The sequence below is a fragment of the Chinchilla lanigera genome, unplaced genomic scaffold, assembly GCF_000276665.1.
Source record: "Chinchilla lanigera isolate Chin_1 unplaced genomic scaffold, ChiLan1.0 scaffold00036, whole genome shotgun sequence".
NCBI lineage: Eukaryota > Metazoa > Chordata > Mammalia > Rodentia > Chinchillidae > Chinchilla > Chinchilla lanigera.
Genome location: NW_004955437.1, coordinates 14,036,655 through 14,055,399, shown reverse-complemented (window position 1 = coordinate 14,055,399; position 18,745 = coordinate 14,036,655).

The window sequence follows — 18,745 nt, the reverse complement described above, 5'->3', positions numbered from 1 at the left end:
ATTCTAATGGATCAAGCCTTTTAGCACTGTTCAAATAATAATGGGATCCAGTTGTTGATACTTTGAAGTATTTCCCGTGCAGTTTGGTTTTTGTTCATGAACCCTCTGCCTGCCCCAATGTCATCAAGATTTTTACCTACTTTCTCTTCCAATAAATTTAGTATTTCTGTTTTAATATTTATATCTTTGAACCATTTTGACTTTAATTTAGTGCATGGTGAAAGACATGGGTCTAGTTTTAGTCTTTAGCATGTGGAAAGCCAGTTTTTCCAGCACCATTTATTAAAAAAGGCTATCTTCCTTCCACTGAACATGTTTGGCCCCTTTGTCAAAGATAGGGTGACTGAGTGTGTTTGTAGATGTATCCGTATCTTCTAACCTGTTCCGTTGATCTTCAGGTCTGTTTTTGTGCTGCTACCATGCTGATTTTATCACAGTAGCTTTGTAATATAATTTTAAGTCAGGAATTGGGATGCCTCCTGCCTTTCCTTTGTTTCCCAAGATTGCTTTTGCTATTCTAGGCCTCTTCTGGTTCCAGATGAACTTTAGGAATGTTTTCCTCTAGATCTGTGAGGTATACTAATGGTATTTTTGTGGGGATAGCATTGAATCTGTACAACAATTTTGGGAGTATGGCCATTTTCACAGTGTAGGTTCTTCTTATCCATGAGCAAGGAATACCTTTCCATTTTCTAATATCCTCTTCAATATCTTTTTTCAGAGTACTGTAATTTTCACCATATAGATCTTTTACTTATTTTGTTAGATTGATTCCTAAGTATTTCATCTTTTTAGATGCTATTGTGCAAGGTGTGTTTTCCCTTATTTCTCTCTCAGTTTGTTTGTTACTTGTGTACAGGAATGCTATTGACTTTTGAGTGTTAACTTTGTATCCAACTACACTACTGAATTTGGTTATTAAGTCCATGAGCCTTTTGGTGGAGTTCTTGGGGTCTTCTATGTAGAGTATCATGTCATCTGTGAATAATTAATTGAAAAATTTTTGCACATCTAAAGAAATCACCAATAAAGTAAAAAAAAAAACCCCATGAATTGGGAAAAAATCTTAGCCAACTGCCCCTCAGACAAAGAACTTCTATCTAAGATGTATAAAGAATTAAAAAAAATCAGGTCCCCCAAATTCAAAGACCCAATCCAAAAATGGGCATCTGAGATGAATACATACTTCTCTAATGAAGAGATACTAATGGCGAATAAATACATGAAAAAATGTTCACATCATTGGTCATTCAAGAAATGCGAATTAAAACAGCAGTGAGATTCCATCTCACCCCAGAAAGAATGGCTATCATCAAGAAATATACCAATAATAAATGCTGGAGAAGCTGTGGGGATAAAGGAACCCTACTCCACCGCTGATGGGAGTGTAGATTGGTGAAACCACTGTGGAAATCAGTTTGGAGATTCCTCACAATACTAGGATTGGAAGTCCCATTTAACCCAGCTATTGCCCTTCTAGGTATTTTCCCAGAAGAATTAAAGACATCATACCACAGTGATATATGTGCACCCATGTTTATAGCAGCACAATTTGTTATAGCTAAATCTTGGAAACAACTCAGATGTCCATCCACTGAGGAATGGATAAAAAAGATATGGTACTTTTATGCAATGGAGTATTACTCAGCTATTAAAAAAGATAATCTTGAGGCTTTTGTAGGTAAATGGATGCAACTAGAGGCCATACCCATATGTGAAATAAATAGGATCAAGATAGGTAAACATCATATTGTCTCCTTGGTGTAGGAACCTGAAAGACTAGGTAAAACTCAGAATGTACAATAGATGATAGGAAAGGGACAGCAATTGCTCAAAGGAAGGAATGACTGGGATGAGGGAAAGAAGAAAAAAGAAAGAAGGAATGCAAAATATAAATATATATATGAATAGCTGTGATAACTGTATTGCTGATGTCTGATGGTGTATTGAAATGAACAGTTAATGACTACAATTTTTTATGTTCTGATCGATTGTTCATGCTTGTGTCTGGTGGTCTGAGCAACTGATTTGAAGGTAACAATATGCAATGGAATTACAATGGTGAACTCTTACCATCTTGTCTAGTGAAACTCTGTATTATCTCTAATGTTTTATCATAGAATTATTTTCTTATTCCCTATAATGGTTTGAGCAATCTTTCATTCTTACATCTGGTAATCTGAACAATGTAGTTGAGGATAGCGATATGTAATGTAACAACCACTGTTGATTCATATTATTTTGTCCTGAGACTCTGTATCACTTTGAATGTTCTTGATTTGTTTATGTTTGTGATACTGATATGCTGCTACTGTTCTGTTTCTTTGTTTGTTTGTTTCTCTCTTACTACTCTCTTTAAAATAAAAAAATAATAATGGAATTATACTCTGGGTATACTGGTGTGGTTCATGGCAAACCACAATCTCAATGAGCAATGAGGTCTGTAAAATACGGACATCATGTTTGAATGTGGTGGAGAAGGTTGAGGTCTCAAAATCTAGACTAGATATCTAGACTCTGGAGAATGAGACCATTTGGAAGAAGAGATCTGTTTCCTTTCAGCCTCCATCACAGTGGAAGAATTTGCTGATTCTGGGGTGGGAAGGAGGCTAGTCATCTGGCTTTGGACAGGTAGAGGTATACAGCTGCTGAGGGCAAAGAAACCAAAGGGGTCTCTTGAGACTTTGGAGGAAGTTTAAGACTATGGCCAGCTTTTCTTTCAAGCAGTTTACTAAATTCTGAGGTTGAATGGTGAAGACAAAGTGCCTGTGCAGAAAGGGCATCCAGGGTACCAGAGCTTTTGTCAGTCTCACAGCAAGCAGGCAACATCCCAAGTAGCTTTTATGGGAGAACCATGCTGTGATATAACAAAAGATGGATATCTACATATCCTTGGTCTTTATCCCTGGTCCTTGGCATGGAGTTCTTACAACTCTTGGAGTCTCCCAAGTGATGAGAGTGTCTTCTGTGTGCTAATGAGATGACTGGTGCCCTAGATAACTTCAGGATGGGGCCTGATCAAGAAAGACTAAGTCTTGATTAGAGCATTGGAGCTTTCAGACCTCATAGAAAGGCATGGGGATCAGAAGTTAGTTCAACCAGTGATGGCCATGGATTTAGTCAGCCACACTCATGCACTGGTATCTCCATAAATACCTCTAAGTAATGAGGCTGGAGAGTTTCTGAGTTGGTGGATATGTGGAGGTGCTGGTTGGGCAGTACACATGGAGAGAGCATGGAGATTCCAGCCCATTGTGCACGTCCCTGTATTTTGTCCAATATATATTTTCCAGTTTGGCTGCTTCTCATTCTATGGTTTATAGTACACTGGGAACCTAAGTGAAGCATTTTCCTGAGTTCTGTGAGTTATCCTAGCAAAATACTGGACGTGGGGCTGGGAAGCTCTGTGAAACCATGAACTTAGATTTGGTTGTTCAGGAGTATCAGCGGCCCAAGACTTATCAATGGTATTTAAAGTGTGGGCAGCCTTGTGTGACTGAGACCTCCACTTGGGGTCCCTTGCATTAAGTCTGGGTAATCACTGTGGGATTTGAGTTGAATTTCTGGCTACCTAGCTGTGATGATTAATCTGGGTTATCAACCTGATTGGCTTGAGAGCCACCTACGGGGTGAATGAACACAATTCTGGGTGTGTCTGTGTGTGTTATGGAGTCGTGATCTTTGGTACTATACCTGGTCCCTGGCCCCTTCTTCCTTGGTGCTGTATCTTGGTTGTGGTTCTTGGCCACCATGACTTGGGGAACTTTGCTTGTTTTCCTTGGACCTTGTCAACCCAGAATTGAAGCCTCTGAAATCATGAGCCACATTAAGCCTTTCCTCCTTTAAGGTGTAGCAAAATGTACAAAAGACGTTACAAAACAGGAAGAAACTGTCCAAAAGGAAAGAGGGACTATGGAGGGGGAAGGGGAAAAGGAAGGAAAGGAAAAAAACAATAAAAGAAGGATAAAATAGAAACAAAGCTTTGTAAATAAACAGGGGAAGAGGGATTAAAAGAAGGGGAGGGGACTGGGTTGGGGGCATAGGATGAATGTCTGGGACGCCAAGCATGCTCCTTGTCAGGAACTGGGTGCCAGTTACACGTGTGCTCAACATGCGAAACATCATAAGGTGGATGTTTCTCATCTGTCCTCCTTTCCACACGTATTCTATACTTCAAAAGAGGTATACATTAAAACAATTTCTGGCTTCCAGTTCTACAAGATAGAGTGGTTCCATTCCTCTCAGGTCCTGCTTGCAACTAAAGAGCTGTTGAGGGAACACAACACAAACACAAGGAAAGTGTAAAGGTGCTCAGAAGAGGAGGGGTCGTTGGGACGAGGAGTGACATGGCAGTGAGTTCCTCAGATCTCCCTGCTGCCCACTGAATATCCTGGTCAGGGTATCGGTGGATCCTGCATTTGAAAATACACACTCGAAAACCACAAAACAAAGAGCTCCCAGATAACCTATTACTCCAGGCAAAGGACCAGAAAAAGGGCAGCTTAATCACAGAAAACCTTGACAGTATCTGGCTTACTCCAACTAAAGACCAGCAGCAAAACCTCCCCTTCATCCACCTGTGGTTTTAGCAGATCTGGGCCAGGAACTGAGCCTCCAACCTCTCCCATCTGTCTCTCTCCCCTTCCCTGGAGCCCACAGTCCTCTGATCCCCGCTGTAGGGGAGGCCAAATGGAGAGGAATGGAAATCTTCCCTTTCCTCCAGCGGAATCAGGCAGTGCTCCAGTTTCCGTGCCAGGACAGCGCTGGCTGGGCGGGGTGGGGAGCTGATCTTCAATTCCTTGCCCAGTGGAAGCAGCCACTGTGCCAGTGCCTTACCAGAATAGTGTCTGTGGCCTCGAGTGGGAAGCTGAGCCTCCACTCCCAGCATTGTGGGAGGAGTTGACGCAGGGGAAAGACTTGATGCCTCACTTCCCTCCTACACTAGTGTCAGTGATTCCTTGCGAGGAGCTGAACCTCCACCCCACTGAGCACCACAGGAGGAATGACGCAGGGGCGGGGAGGGTGGCTGGCACTTCAGTTCTCTCCCTTCCCTCCCTAGCGTCATGGTGTGAGCAGGGCCTCCTGGTATCTAAGCTGCCTCCCCCAGCCTGTAGCAACAAAACAGGGTGAGTCAGCTCTCTGTTTTAGCCTGCTGAGTAGCATCAGGGCCCAGCAGGAAGCTGAGCAGAGACACCCACCCAGCTCTATCTTATACCTCAAAAGGGAGACTACTTGATTAAAAAAAAGAAGATTAAATAGGATCAAACCTCATTACGTAATGTCCAAAATGTCCAGGGTAAAATTAAGTAATCATATAGCAAGAACCAGGAAAACCACACCATGAATAATAGTGGATAATCAACCCAGAGGTGAATCAGATGTTGGAATTATCTGCCAAGGATTTTAAAGTAGCCATCATAAAAATGCTTCAACAAACAGTTACAAATTCTCTCAAAGCAAATAAAAAAAATAGAAATAGCTTCAGCAAAGAAATAAGAACATTTAAATAAGAACTACATGGAGATTTTAGAAGTGAAAAACAAAATAAAATTTTTAAAAGCTGGAGGGATGGACTCAAGAGCAGAGAGGAGATGATTGAAGATATAATTATAAAACTTGAGGGCAGATCAAGAGAACTTACTCATTCTGGTCAAGAGAGAAAACAGATTTTAAAAAATTAACAGAATCTCAGGCATTTGGTTGACATTAACAGAAGGGCTAACATTTGAATTATTAGAATTATAGGAAGAGACAAGTTTCGCCAAAAACCTAAGGAAGTAAAGGCTAAATATTCCTAAACTGGGCCAAAGAGAAACTTAAAGATTGAAGAACTTGCGAAATCTCTAATAGAATAAACCCAAAGAAATCCGTGACCAGACACATCAAAATTAAACCTCTAGAAACTAAAGACAAATCAAAAAATCCTAAAAGGATCCAGACAGAAACAATTCAGGGAAACTCTTCACTTACATCTGCTAATTTATCATAAAGGATACAATTTAGAAACAACCAAACTGAGGCTGAGAATGTAGCTCAAGAAACAGCTAAACTTCAGAGGTGTGTAGGCTAAATGTGGGGTGGGACAACACCAATTTTAACAGCAGAGAATTTCCAGTTGCCCATCTGAAACCATGCAGGCCAGGAGAAAGTGGCACGACATTTTCCAAATCTGAGAGCAAGTAACTGGCAACTGCAAATTCTATATGCAGAGAAGTTAAGGGGGGAAATAATGGGATTTTCTGATGAGGGAAAACTAAGAGAACTTTTTGCTAGCATACCTACACCTATGAATGGCTTGAGGAATTGCTCTAAGCAGAAAGGAAGTGGTAACAAAGTCAAGTGGAACTTCGTTAAAGTAAAACCAACATTGGGATGGATGAAGATACAAGACAGCTATTTTTCAGGAATAATATTTTTCTTAAATAATATTTGATGACTGAAACAGAAATTATAACATCATCTAATACAGTGCTCAGTATATGTAGAAACAATACTAAACAAAAATATATTTTTACAATAGGTAGAACAAATAATTTGTAAAGTTCCCTGAAGTACCAAAGTGTCAGTATTAGTGATAATCAGTGCATAACATTGAAATATCTAGAGAAACCACTATAACAAATATAAAAGCAATAATTAAAAATCACTATAAGTAGATTAAAATGGAATTCTAAAAAATAACTTGCAGGAAGATGACAAAATTAAAAGAGAAATGAGAACAGAGGGAACAAATGGAAAACAAATTATTAAAATAGAAGACAGGCTCTAACATAACAATAATTACCTTAAATGTCAGTAGTCTAAATACACCAATAGAAAGACAGATAGGATGAGTGGATTAAAAAATATTATCAAACAATATACTGCCCAAAAAACTAACTGCAAATAGGAAAGCATAAGTAAGCTGAAAGTAAAAGGATTAAAAAATTTATGCCATGAAAACATTACTAAAGAAAGTAGAACTTGTAATTAACATTGGATAGGATAGACTTTGAACAAAGAAAATGATCACAGACAAAGATACATTAAATAGTAATAAAAGAATCAATATAACAAGAAGACATAATGATTCTAAACAGGGCCTCAACATCTAGAAGCAAACTAATAAAGCTGGAAGGAAAAATAAACAAATTTATAATTATATTTGTGAACTTCAACATTTTATTCTCTCCAACTGTACTATTCAGAAAATCAGTAAGAGTATAAAATAACTCAACACACAACCAAATGAATTTTAGTGATCTATAGGAATACTCTATCCAACAACAGGAAAAGTCACATTTTTTTTGAATATCAATGGCATATTCACTAAGATAGATCATACCTTGGGACATAAAAGTAAGCTTTAAGAAAATTAACCTAATCATAGACTATGATCTCTAATCATAATGAAATCCAATGAGAAATCAGTAACAAAAAGATACAGGAAAGTTTCCAAACAACCAAATTACACACTTCTTAATAAGACATAGATCACTAATATTAAGTGAAATAAAAGAGACATTCAAGAGTAAATATCGCACAGTTTCTCTCATATGAGAAACCCAAAATATAAATAGAAAGGGAAACAAGGGATAGGTAATAGGAAGTAGAGAGATCCTTTTCAAATGGGAAGAGGAACAGAGGTGGAAAGGGGAGGGAAGGAAGGGAAATAGGATTTTTAAAAAGAGAAAATAAAAGTAAAAATTGGAAATAGAGCTTTTTCAAATGGGAAGGGGATTAAGAGTTGGAGGGAGCAGGGTGGGTGGGGAAGGATACCAAAACAAAAAAGGGTAAAGGTATGTTATGTACATATACAAACTTCCCATAATAAATGCAATCACTGTGTATTGCAAATATGTACTAGTAAAAATACATTAATAAAATAGAAGACATAAGTCAAAGAGGAAAATACATAGAACTGAAGGAAAACAAAAAGGAAACACACAAAAGTATGTGAGACTTAGGCAGTGCCAAGAAGGAAATTTATAGCAAAAATGCTTAAATTATAAAATACAAAATGTCTCAATCAATAAAGCAAGGCCCCAGTTTAAAAACCAGAATAAAAAGCATCATATATCTAAAGCAAGAAGAAGGAAAGACAGGAACAAAGATCAGCGTAGAAATCAGTGAGACCAAAATGTGCAAAGCAATAGAGGAAATCAGTAAAACGAGAAGCTGCCTCTTTAAAAAAATCAATACAATTGGTAAATCTGTGTCCAGACTGATAGAGGTAAAAAGTGAGAAGACAAATCACCAATATAAAAAAGAAACAGAGACTGACACTATGGACTCTACAGCCATGAGAGGGATACCAAAATTAAACCAAATAAATTCACATTCATAAATTTGACAACTTAAATCAGTCACTCTGGAACCAAAAATTACCAACCTGAAGCAAGAAGAAATACGTCATTGAACGTGTAAGAAAAAAAATCCCCAATTCCAGATGGTTTTACTGGTGAAACCTTCCTACCAAAGGTTTAAGGAAGAATTAACATCTGTTTTGCATAATCTCTTCCAATAAGTAGAAGAGATGGGATTGCTTCTCAACTCATTTTGTCAGACTGATGTTACCACAACCAAATTTAGGACCAACAATTGCCAACAAAATATTAACGAATCAAGTCTTTAGAGATATAAAAAGAAGTATACACCATTACTAAGTGGGGTTTATTCTAGGTATGTAAAGCTAGTTCAGTATTTGAAGCTCAAAATATTGACAGGTTGAAGTATAAAGCTATATGATCATATCAGTTAATACAAAGTAGTTGGTAAAATCCAACACCCACCCATGATAAACACTGCAGGAAACTAGGAAGAGAGAACTCTTTCAATTTGATGAAGATCATCTACAGAAAGCCTATACTAAAATCATGTTAACAGTGCAAGTTTGAATGTTTCTCTTGTAATATTAAGAACAAAGCAAGGAAGTACAATCTCCTCTTATTGAACATAGTACTGGAAATTCTACCCATTGCAATGAGACAGGAAAAGGAAATAAAAGACATTTAAATTTGATGGGAAGACATAAAACTATTCCTATTTGTAGATGACATGATTATATATGTAGAAAAACCAGGAATCTAAACAAAAGAAAACCTCTTAGAGTTAATAAGCGAGTTTAGAAGCAAGGTTGTAGGAAACAAAATGAACACACAAAAATCTATTGCGTTTCAGTGTATTAGCAATGGATGTTCAGAACCAAAATGAAAAACACAAGGCCCTTTATAATCACTTTAAGGAAAAAGAAATAATCAGGTATAAATTAATAAAATATATACAGGATCCATAGTTAGAAAATTGTAGTTATTGAAGGAAATGTAGTTAAATGGAGAGACATGATGTTTTCATTGATCAGAAGACTCACATATAAAGATGCCAATTGTCCACAAATTGATCTATAGGAGTAATGCAAATTCTATTAAAATCTCAGCACTTTTGTTTGTAGACATAGATAAACTAATTCTAAAATATATATGGAAAGCCACAGGGTTGGAATTGCTAAATACAATCTTTGTGAAAGAATAAAGTGAGAAGAATCACACTATAAAGGCCTAAGATATTGCAACAGTAATTAAGACAGTATGGGATTGGTAGAGGGATAGACAATAGACCAATAGAACAGACCCAATAGACCCAAACAAATATGCCCCACTGATTTTTGACAAGGTGTAAAGGCAGTTTGATGGAGTTTCTTCACCAATTGGTGCTCGAGTGATTGGACATTCATAGGCGGGAGAATGAATCTCAACCTAAAGTTCAAATTATACACAAAGCTTAAAATGGATTATGGACTCAAATACAAAATGGTAGCTGTAAAAATTTTAGAAAAACACTTAGGATAAAATCTTTGGGACCTAAGGCTAGGCAAAAAGTTCCTATTCAAGGCATGATTCATGGAACATAAGATTGATAAGATGAGCTTCATCAAATTGGATTATTGAAAATGTTTGCTCTGTGAAAGATCTTGTTGGGAAAATGACAAGACAAGTAAAAATGGGGAAGAAATATTTGTAAAGTACATGTTTGACAAAGCACTCATATTTGGGATGTATAGATAACTCTTGAGATTAAAAAATTAATAAAAGCAAACAACTAGAAAATAAGCAAAAACATGAACAGACATTTCACTGAAGTGGATACACAGATTGAGAATAAGCACATGAAAATGTGATTAACATCACTAACTGCTGGGAGTGGTACACGTCTGTATTCTCAGCACTCAGGAGGCTGAGGCAGGAGGATTGTTCTGATTTTGAGACCAGCCCACCCTACAAAGTGAGCTCAAGGCCAGCCTGGACTGCATAGGGAAACCCTATCTTCATAAGACAAAACAAACAAACGAACAAAAAACCAAAAAAATACCACTAACAATTACAAATGCAAATTTAAATAAAACAAGTTATCAGTACACATTTATCCATTTAAAAATAAGTGATAACAGAAACAAAAAGACTATGTTAAGTTTTTAAAACTTTCTGTGAAACTTCTGATTTGATACTTTAGATAGTACATTAATAGCTCTTAAAATTTTCCTCAATTTATTATCTGATAATTGGTTTCACTATGTTTTCTAACTCTAAACATAAAACATTAAATTCTCTTGATTAAATATAAACATATAAATTATATTTCCAAGGAAAATTATTCAGTTTACACAAGTTTTCAAGTTTACTTGGAGGGTTCACTTAATAACTCCTTATACTTTGCTTACTACTCTTTGTGTCTGTGATTATGTCTTCATTTTCATCTCTACTTTTGTGTACTTGTGATTTTGCTACTTTTTCTTTTCCTTTTTCTTTTTCTTTTTTTTTTTTTTTGAGGCAGGGTCTTTTTTCTTTATTAATCTTGTTATTTTTCAAGAAAGCAAGAATTTTCTCCCGAAAGACTTGCTTTTGAATGTACTAATTCCTCTGTCTCTTGTTTTATAATTGATTTATTGGTGCTTTTATCCTTACTAATTCCTTCCTTCTGCTTTCCTCATGTTTAATATATTGTTCTTTGTGTAACTTTAAATTGAGTTATCTTCATTTGTTTGTAGTAAAATAAACTAATTAAGGCTGTGAGGTTTCTTCTGGGCATTGCTTTAGCTATACCCGTGAGTTATCACAGGCAGCATTTTCGTTGTTGTTTCCCAGATATTCACGGTTAGTTTCTTTTTTCCCATTTTAAAAAACTATATATTTTTATTAGCATATATTTGTCATACATCTTGATCACACTTATGAAAGGGAATTTGTACCTATACATAATATACTCGATTCTTTTATTTCCTCCTTCTCCTCCCCTCCCTTCAACCCATCTTTCCCTACCCATTTACAAAGGCTTTATTTCAGTTTTTTCCTTCTACTCTCTTTCTTTTTGCCCTTTCCCTTTCTTCTCTTCCTCCCACCTTCTTCCTTGTTCCCCTCCCCATTTGACCCTGTTCTTCCTACTTCCCAATATCTATTCTCCATTATGCTCCTTGTTTACCCTTTGCATTTCTCACAAAAGAGAAGCAATGCATATTTAAGCTTGTGTATCCAATTTATTTCACTTAACAGTATGGTCACAATTCCATTCAGTTTTCTACAAATGACTCAAGCTTATCCTTCATGGCACAGTAATACTCCATTGCACATAAATATCACATTTTCTTATCTGTTCATCGGTTGACAAGCATATCAGCACAATTTATAATAGCTAAATCTTGGAAACACCTCAAGGTTAGTTTCTTAACTCAAACCACAGGTGCTCAGACGTGGAGCAGTGACAGTCTTGGTTCAGGACACCACTACAGTACCATGCACAGCTGTCTTTCTATTCTCTATTTGTTTTCTTGCTTTTACTAGTGATCTGGAGAGATATCACACAATGTATAACTAGAACTTTGATAAAAACTCAGGTCTACCCTGTAATCCCCTCTCAACTCAGCCTCAGCTTCTTTTCACCACAGTTAAACATCATTTTATGTGTTAGGCTGATTTTTTTTTTCTTCCCCATCTTGCTTTCTTAAAATAGCTGTATTGAGATATAATTCACATATCCTACAGTTCACCAACTCAAAGTGTACAATTCAATGTTTTTTACAGAACTGTAAAATCATCACCAAATTCTTAATGTAGATAAATTTGGGAGAATACTCTTTTCTTAGCTATACTTCCAATCCATGAACATGGGATATCACATCACTTATTTACATCTTTAATTTCTTACAATTTTGTTTTGAAGTTTCAATCTACAAGCATATATCTTGCATCTTTATTTAAATTATCCTTGAGTATTTTGTGTGTTTTTAATGATCCCATTGCAAATGAAATTGTTTTCCTAGAAAACAATTAAAAATAGGAATTTAGTTGTTTTTTAGGGTTAAGGGTAGGGTTAGGCCCTTGTATCTTACAATCTATCTGATTCTTTACTAAACTCATTTATTAATAGTAAAAGAGTTTTAGTAAATTATTTGCAAGTTTTTAAATATATAAGATCATATCATCTGAAAATAAAGATAGCTTTACTTTTCTTCTGACCTGCATGCCATCTTTTTCTTTATTGGTTAATTGTTCTGGCTAGACCCACCAGTAAATGTGGACTTCAATGTATTGAAAACAGACATCTTTGTTTTGTTTCTGATTTTAGAAGAAGGAATCCAGTCTTTCACTATCAAGTATGATTTTTAGCTACCCCATCACTATGTTGAATGTAGTGTTGCAGCATGTACATTCTTGTAAAAACTCTTGTTGACATTTGTGCTTAATAACTATAAAAAGACATAAGGTGATATTTAATCTTTTGGGACTTACTTTTCCCATTTGACTATATACATGTAGTTGCAGGTGACTACTGTGGTTTAATTTTATTATCAGATGGTATTGCATTGCATAAGTGTGCCACAATTTAGTTACCCTTTATCCTATCTATGGCTGTTTTGATTGTTTCCATGGTTTTGCTGTGAAGAGTACCCTCACTAATGTCCCCTGGGGTACATTTGCAAGAATTTCTTTTGGGAATACACCGAAGGCATGGACATTTTTTTTATAAAAAATGTCATTTTATGAGATAATGTCAAGTTGTTTTCTAATGTAGTTCTACTAATTTACATTTATGCTGGCTATATATAAAAGCTTTTGTGGATCCATATTTTCTCTATCCCTTTGTGTTGATGGTTTTTGGTTTTTGCCTCTCAGATGAGTATATAGCAATATATGCAATTGGAAACCTAGTCTACATTTCCCTAATGATTTGATAGGGCAAACATCTCATGGATAGATTTCACTCAACACTGACTGAGTGGTTCCTCTGGGGGTTTTAGTTCTCCTGCATTTCTAAGCTGCACACATCACACAGGATTCCCACTTGCTCTGGAAGAATCTAGGGCAAGAAGAGAAAAGTGTTCATGCTTACTGTATCCTGATGCTGTCACCTTAAACCCAGTCCAAGCCCCATGGAAATATCCACCTTAATGTCATTAAAGCCAGAGGTGAAGCTGAGATTGGAGCTAGGGAATCAGACACATGCTCTACAAGCCTATGTTTGTTTTACTCTGTGATCCAAAAAAAGAGTATTTTTTAAATAATAGATGAGTTTATCCCATTACATTTAATGACATGAAAGGGTACATTTGGTCTCAGTTCTGTCATATTGTTTTATACTATGCTTTTTGATTTTAATGCTTCCTTTAGAAGTCTTTTACTTCATGGTCTATATTTCTGTGGCTTGCTTTATGCATTGGTTTCCCCTCTAACAATTTGGAAGGTTTATGGAGTATTTTTAGTTCCTCTGGTGGTTGCCTTGTAACTATACACAATATTCTTTTATGTCTAATTTATTGAATTATAACTTAAGAGATTTTTCCCACCATGAAAGCCAAGGAGGTTAGTTTACTCCCCCAGCTCCCTTTCTCCCGTATCCCGTTTGGGTGTATAACTATTTGCTCTTTTATGCCTTAAACAATATTCTACACCTAGCATTTAACTTACCAGCTTTTAATGTGTTGCTCCCCACTTTAAACGCAAGGGTTTGTTGGTACATATCCTGCTTGGAACTCACACTACATTCTTGCTATGGAAACATATATATTTTTAGTTTTGGAGGCCCATGCACTGAAAGTTCCTCAGAGAAGATCTCTCTTCAGAACTCCTGCTAGGTATGGTTGGAGATCCTTGTTTTGGCTTCTACTTTTCTTCCTACTCAGTTCTGCTTACTCCAAGCTCAGCTTCTGAAGGTGCTGAGTCCCATCCGGGAGGTGCAGATTTTACATTCTTCTTGGCCACAGCCTTAGGGGCTCCCCTGCACATAAGCAGGTTTTGCTGTAATTATTTTCTCCTAGGGTCTCATACCTGGTGGATGGTACAGCTTTAGGATCCCCCATTGGACATGGCACAGACTTAAGGCTCAGATTTTTCTCTGGTATCTTCTTTTTTACTCGTGGCCAGGGGAGGTGGGTCCACTTTTGTGAGTGGTGGGTGGTGTTTCCCTGCTTTCACTGTACAGAAGGGGCAGCTTTTCTAGGTTTCTGGCTCAGTGAAGAAAGAGCACTCCTTGCCTTTTCTGAGCGCTAGGTTCCTCATCTCGCCTCCTCATGCCTCCTGGGTGCTACAATACCAACACTTCATCTGGCTTTAATACTTCGGTGAGGCATTTGACGTTAGCTCCTGCTCACTACTCTGGCTTTGAATTTTCTTTTGTTTCTGCCATGGGAGAATCTTCCCCTCTTGCCTGAAGTCCATCGCTGTGGTTATAAATCTGCCTGGGCTATATCAGAGTCCGCATTTCTCTGGGCCTGCAGGGCACGATGGTTGTAGGACACTGGGAAGGGCATTTCCCACGGGGCTTAGTCCTTATACAGAGCAGAGGTCACCGTGGGTCTGTTGGAGACAAGCCTCTGGTGGGAGAGTGAAACCAAAGCCACCTAGGGAGCAGGTGCTGCTTGCCTTCCTCTATTGACAGGGCACCTCTTGGGCTGAAAATCAAGAGAAAGAGAAAGTGGTTTTCAGGATCACCTCAGGGAGCAGGAGGCAGTGGCCTCCTTGGCCACCCAGGTCAGGGATCCCATGGCAGGCAGTCATTCATGCCAAAGCCTCTGCAGAAAGGGGTGCTCAAGCACAGGGTCCCCGATGAAGCTTGTCTGGGTCTCCAAGAGAAGGGCGGGTCTCTGTGGGGTCCTCTGCGTCCCCTTAGCTCAGACTATGGGAGAATTGCCAGAGGAAAGAGAAACTTGTGGACATGATAAAATCACCCCAGGATCAGAGATAAGAAACCTGGTTCTAGTCTCTGTTCTGTTGTTAGCTTGCTGTGTGACTTTGGGTAGCCAAATTCCCTGTCTGGACTTCTGTTGCCTTTATTTTTTATTCTATTTTATATTTTACAAAACTTAAGTATGGACCTGGGGCTTTCACTGTGAGCTACACACTCAGCCTTCTCAAAAAAAAATTTTGAGACAGGATCTCGCTAATTCGCCCAAGCTGGATTTGAAGTTGTGATCCTTCTCTCTGCCAAAGTGCTGGGATTATAGGGATGTGCCGCTATGCCTGGCTTCTTTGCTGGTTTTGTAAAGACAATGGGTTTTCATTTTGTAAAAGGCAGGGATATTCTACTTTGCCCAGTATCTCAAGAGAGGATCAAATCGCATTATCGCCAGCCTGAAGAACAAAATTCAAAATTTAAAGTACAGTCTCTACTGTAGGTGTGTTGTTTTTGCACCATCATGAAATTGTAAAAGCATAAGTCAAAGCATCACAAGTCAGGGGCCATCTGTAAATGGATCTCTGGCAATGTAAAATCTAACCTACCGTGACAGAAAGCAGAGTGTGGCCCCCTGGAGCCGCGGAAGAGAGGTGAGAAGCAAAGGGAAGGAGAAGCTTTCAGGGGTAAAGAAAAGTTCCAAATCCCCACTGGGCTGGTGGTGTGGCTAGCTCGGCAAGGCACACCTTTGGGTGCAGTTCATTGTGCTAAAGTTATAGAAACTGGTTGCAGAAGGCAACTGATTCGTGCCTCTGGACGTCATGACATCTATCCTGGATTCCTGAGCCTCAGGACCAAGCAGATGAGCGTCCCCAGCCACTGGCCCACCCAGGAGCAACTGCAAGGTAGTGAGTGCTACCAGCCACGCCAGGGAGGCCACAGGGCCACACTTATGGCCACCTTCCTCACCCCTTCCTGTGCGTACCTCCTCATCTACATGTCTACCAGGGCCAGGAAGACTTATAGACAGCAAAGATTTTCCTGTGACCTGCCCAGGGACAGCACTCTGGCTTCAGGCTCAGAGGTGGCCACCTGTCCCCAAGATAACTTGGGAGTCCGAGTGCGGCTGGTGGCCCTTGCTTTGGAGAGTGACACATTTCCTGGCCTCAGACAAGTAGACAACTGTCTCCCTTGACCTTGGCATCTGGAGGCTTGAGGCCAAAGGTCACACATCAGCTTCAGGGTCTGTTGCTCTTGTAAAACTCAGAGTGTGTGGGCAAGACTGGCTCTGTGCCTGGCCCTGGCTTTGGGGGATTCTGGCTTTCCTCCTTCTGTGATATCTCAAGCAAGTGACCTGCCAAGACCACTGAGTTACCGGCATCCAGAGAAGGACGCAGTGTCTGAGAGGAAATGCTCCATACCTGATCAGAAACAGAGTTCCAGGAGGACAGAGGAGAGAGCCGGGCACCAGTGGGTGGGGTAAGAACACTAGGGCACAGAAAAGTGCTCAGAGATGGGCTGGCCCCAGACCCCAGGGAGGCCAGAACCAAGGCCCTGGCTGGCTGCATCTTGCAGGTCCTCTGCTTAGAACCCTGCTGTCTTTCCTCTGACCCATGCCTAGGGGACAGAGTGTCCGCTCCTGTAGGGCCCAAGGCTTGCCAGGACCTGGCCCCAGCTGCCCTCCAGCCACTCTGGTTAAACTGCTTTAGCGCTCTGCCTTCCCTGGCCTCCCCCAGCCCCACCCCGGAATGCTCTTCCTCCCTTCTCATGCAGCGCTTTCTGATTGGAATTCCAGTCCCCACCCCACGGGTTCCGAGAGGCCTTCCGTGCTCCTCCTGGCAGAATGGACTGTTCCCTCTTCTGTGCTCAGAGAACACTGGGCTTGTTCTGCCCTTCATTGTTGGTTTGTTTTCGCCAGCAGCTCCTTTCCCGAGGGCGCGCCTGTGTCTCATTAGACCCTTATGCTGGTGCTGGTGCTGGTGCAGGCCGGGCTGTGAGGGACAGAGTGCCCTCCATCTGTGCTTGGGCATATCCATGCCCAGCAGACAAGCCCTGTCTCTGGACGGGCAGCTGAACTGCAGCATTTGGGGCAGGACCCTGGAGCTCGGTCCTATAAACCAGGCAGGACAGCTGCACAGGGGCAGCCGAGGAAGCTGGAGCCACCCTGCCAAGCCTGTGATATTTACCAGGCTGACAGTTTCCCAGCCAAAGCTGCCTGGAGACAGGCACTTGCTGGAGAAAGTGGGTCAGCCCGACTCTTACTGAAGGCACCCGGGAGAGCCCTGGGGTTTAGCCATGGCAGTGACGGAGACTGATCCTGTCATTTGTTCTCATCCAAATGAAAGGGATTAGTGACGGCACCAATCTACTAATTTTCTGTGGGACACAGGGCAGGGAGAGTCAGTGGAGATGTAAAAACCATGTGCATGTGCAACATGCTTGTGTGTGTGCACACTGTAAATACACACACACTCTCGGTTGCCTGTGTCATGTGTGCTGTGCACAGCCACAAACACCCCCACGCATCTGCCAGGATCGAACAAAGCCGTAAGCCTCCGAGCTTGGAGGCTCCAGTGTAAGATCTAGAATTTGCTCGGTGCCCCCACCCTTGACCCTGTGACCCTCAGTTTCTTCAGCTGGGATGCACACATGATGGCCGTCTTCACACAACAGCTGCCTCAAAGTGGCGGTGACAGTGACAGATGCCTTCCACAAGCATGAGAGGAGTCCTCAGAAGCAATTTCCGTCCCGAGATTAGGTTTCCCAGCACTTCCTGTGTGTGGATGACATTCAGGTCCTGGTTCCTTCTCCAGACCTACCTGCAGGCTGCAGGCCTGTGTCGCACACTGCAAAGAGAGTCAGGAGTGGCACCTTCTGAGGGAGTGACAGATGCTCCTGTGCACCATAGGACAAACTCTAGCATCTTCTGCAATCTTGGGTACCATTTTACTGCATTCTGCCCTCAGTTTCCCCAAATAGCCTTGGCTATCTGTTCTGGAGCAGGGAGGGCAGGAGACCGTGGGTATGTGACTGGGTAGGCCCAGGCCTGGCTGGCAGTCTCTGAGGACATCCCTAAGTGGGTATAAAGCCATCGATTGACAGCATCTCTTTTCTTTCATCCTTCACTCATATCCTGTCCCTTGGCCTCAAGGCAGCTGTCTCCCTCCCCAATTACAGAAGAAGTCATGTTAAAATCAAGTTTTCCTCTTGACTGAGAAACAAAGCCCATTGTGTGGTCTGTGGCAACTTCCCTTGGGAATGAAGCCCCATCCCATAAGCAGGGGTCTGGTGAGAGTCAGCGATGCCCTCCCTCTCTGCCTGGCACATGACAGCATCCACGGGCCTCTTTCTTTCTCGGAAGGGAAAGGCCTCTCTAGCCACTCTACAGATGGACAAAGGCCTTCCCACTTTGTTCTAAGGCTCCCAGTGCCCGAGGGCTGCCCTTGCTCTGCCTTCGGAAACTCTCCCTGAGCATTGTGACCTCAAGTTCCTTTCCGGTCTCTGCAAATGTCCACTGCTCCCCAGGACCCTTCCTCTCTAGCGTGATGCACCATGCTGGCCCTGCCCTTTGGCTGTCCTCAGCTCCAGGCATCTAACTGTGTAG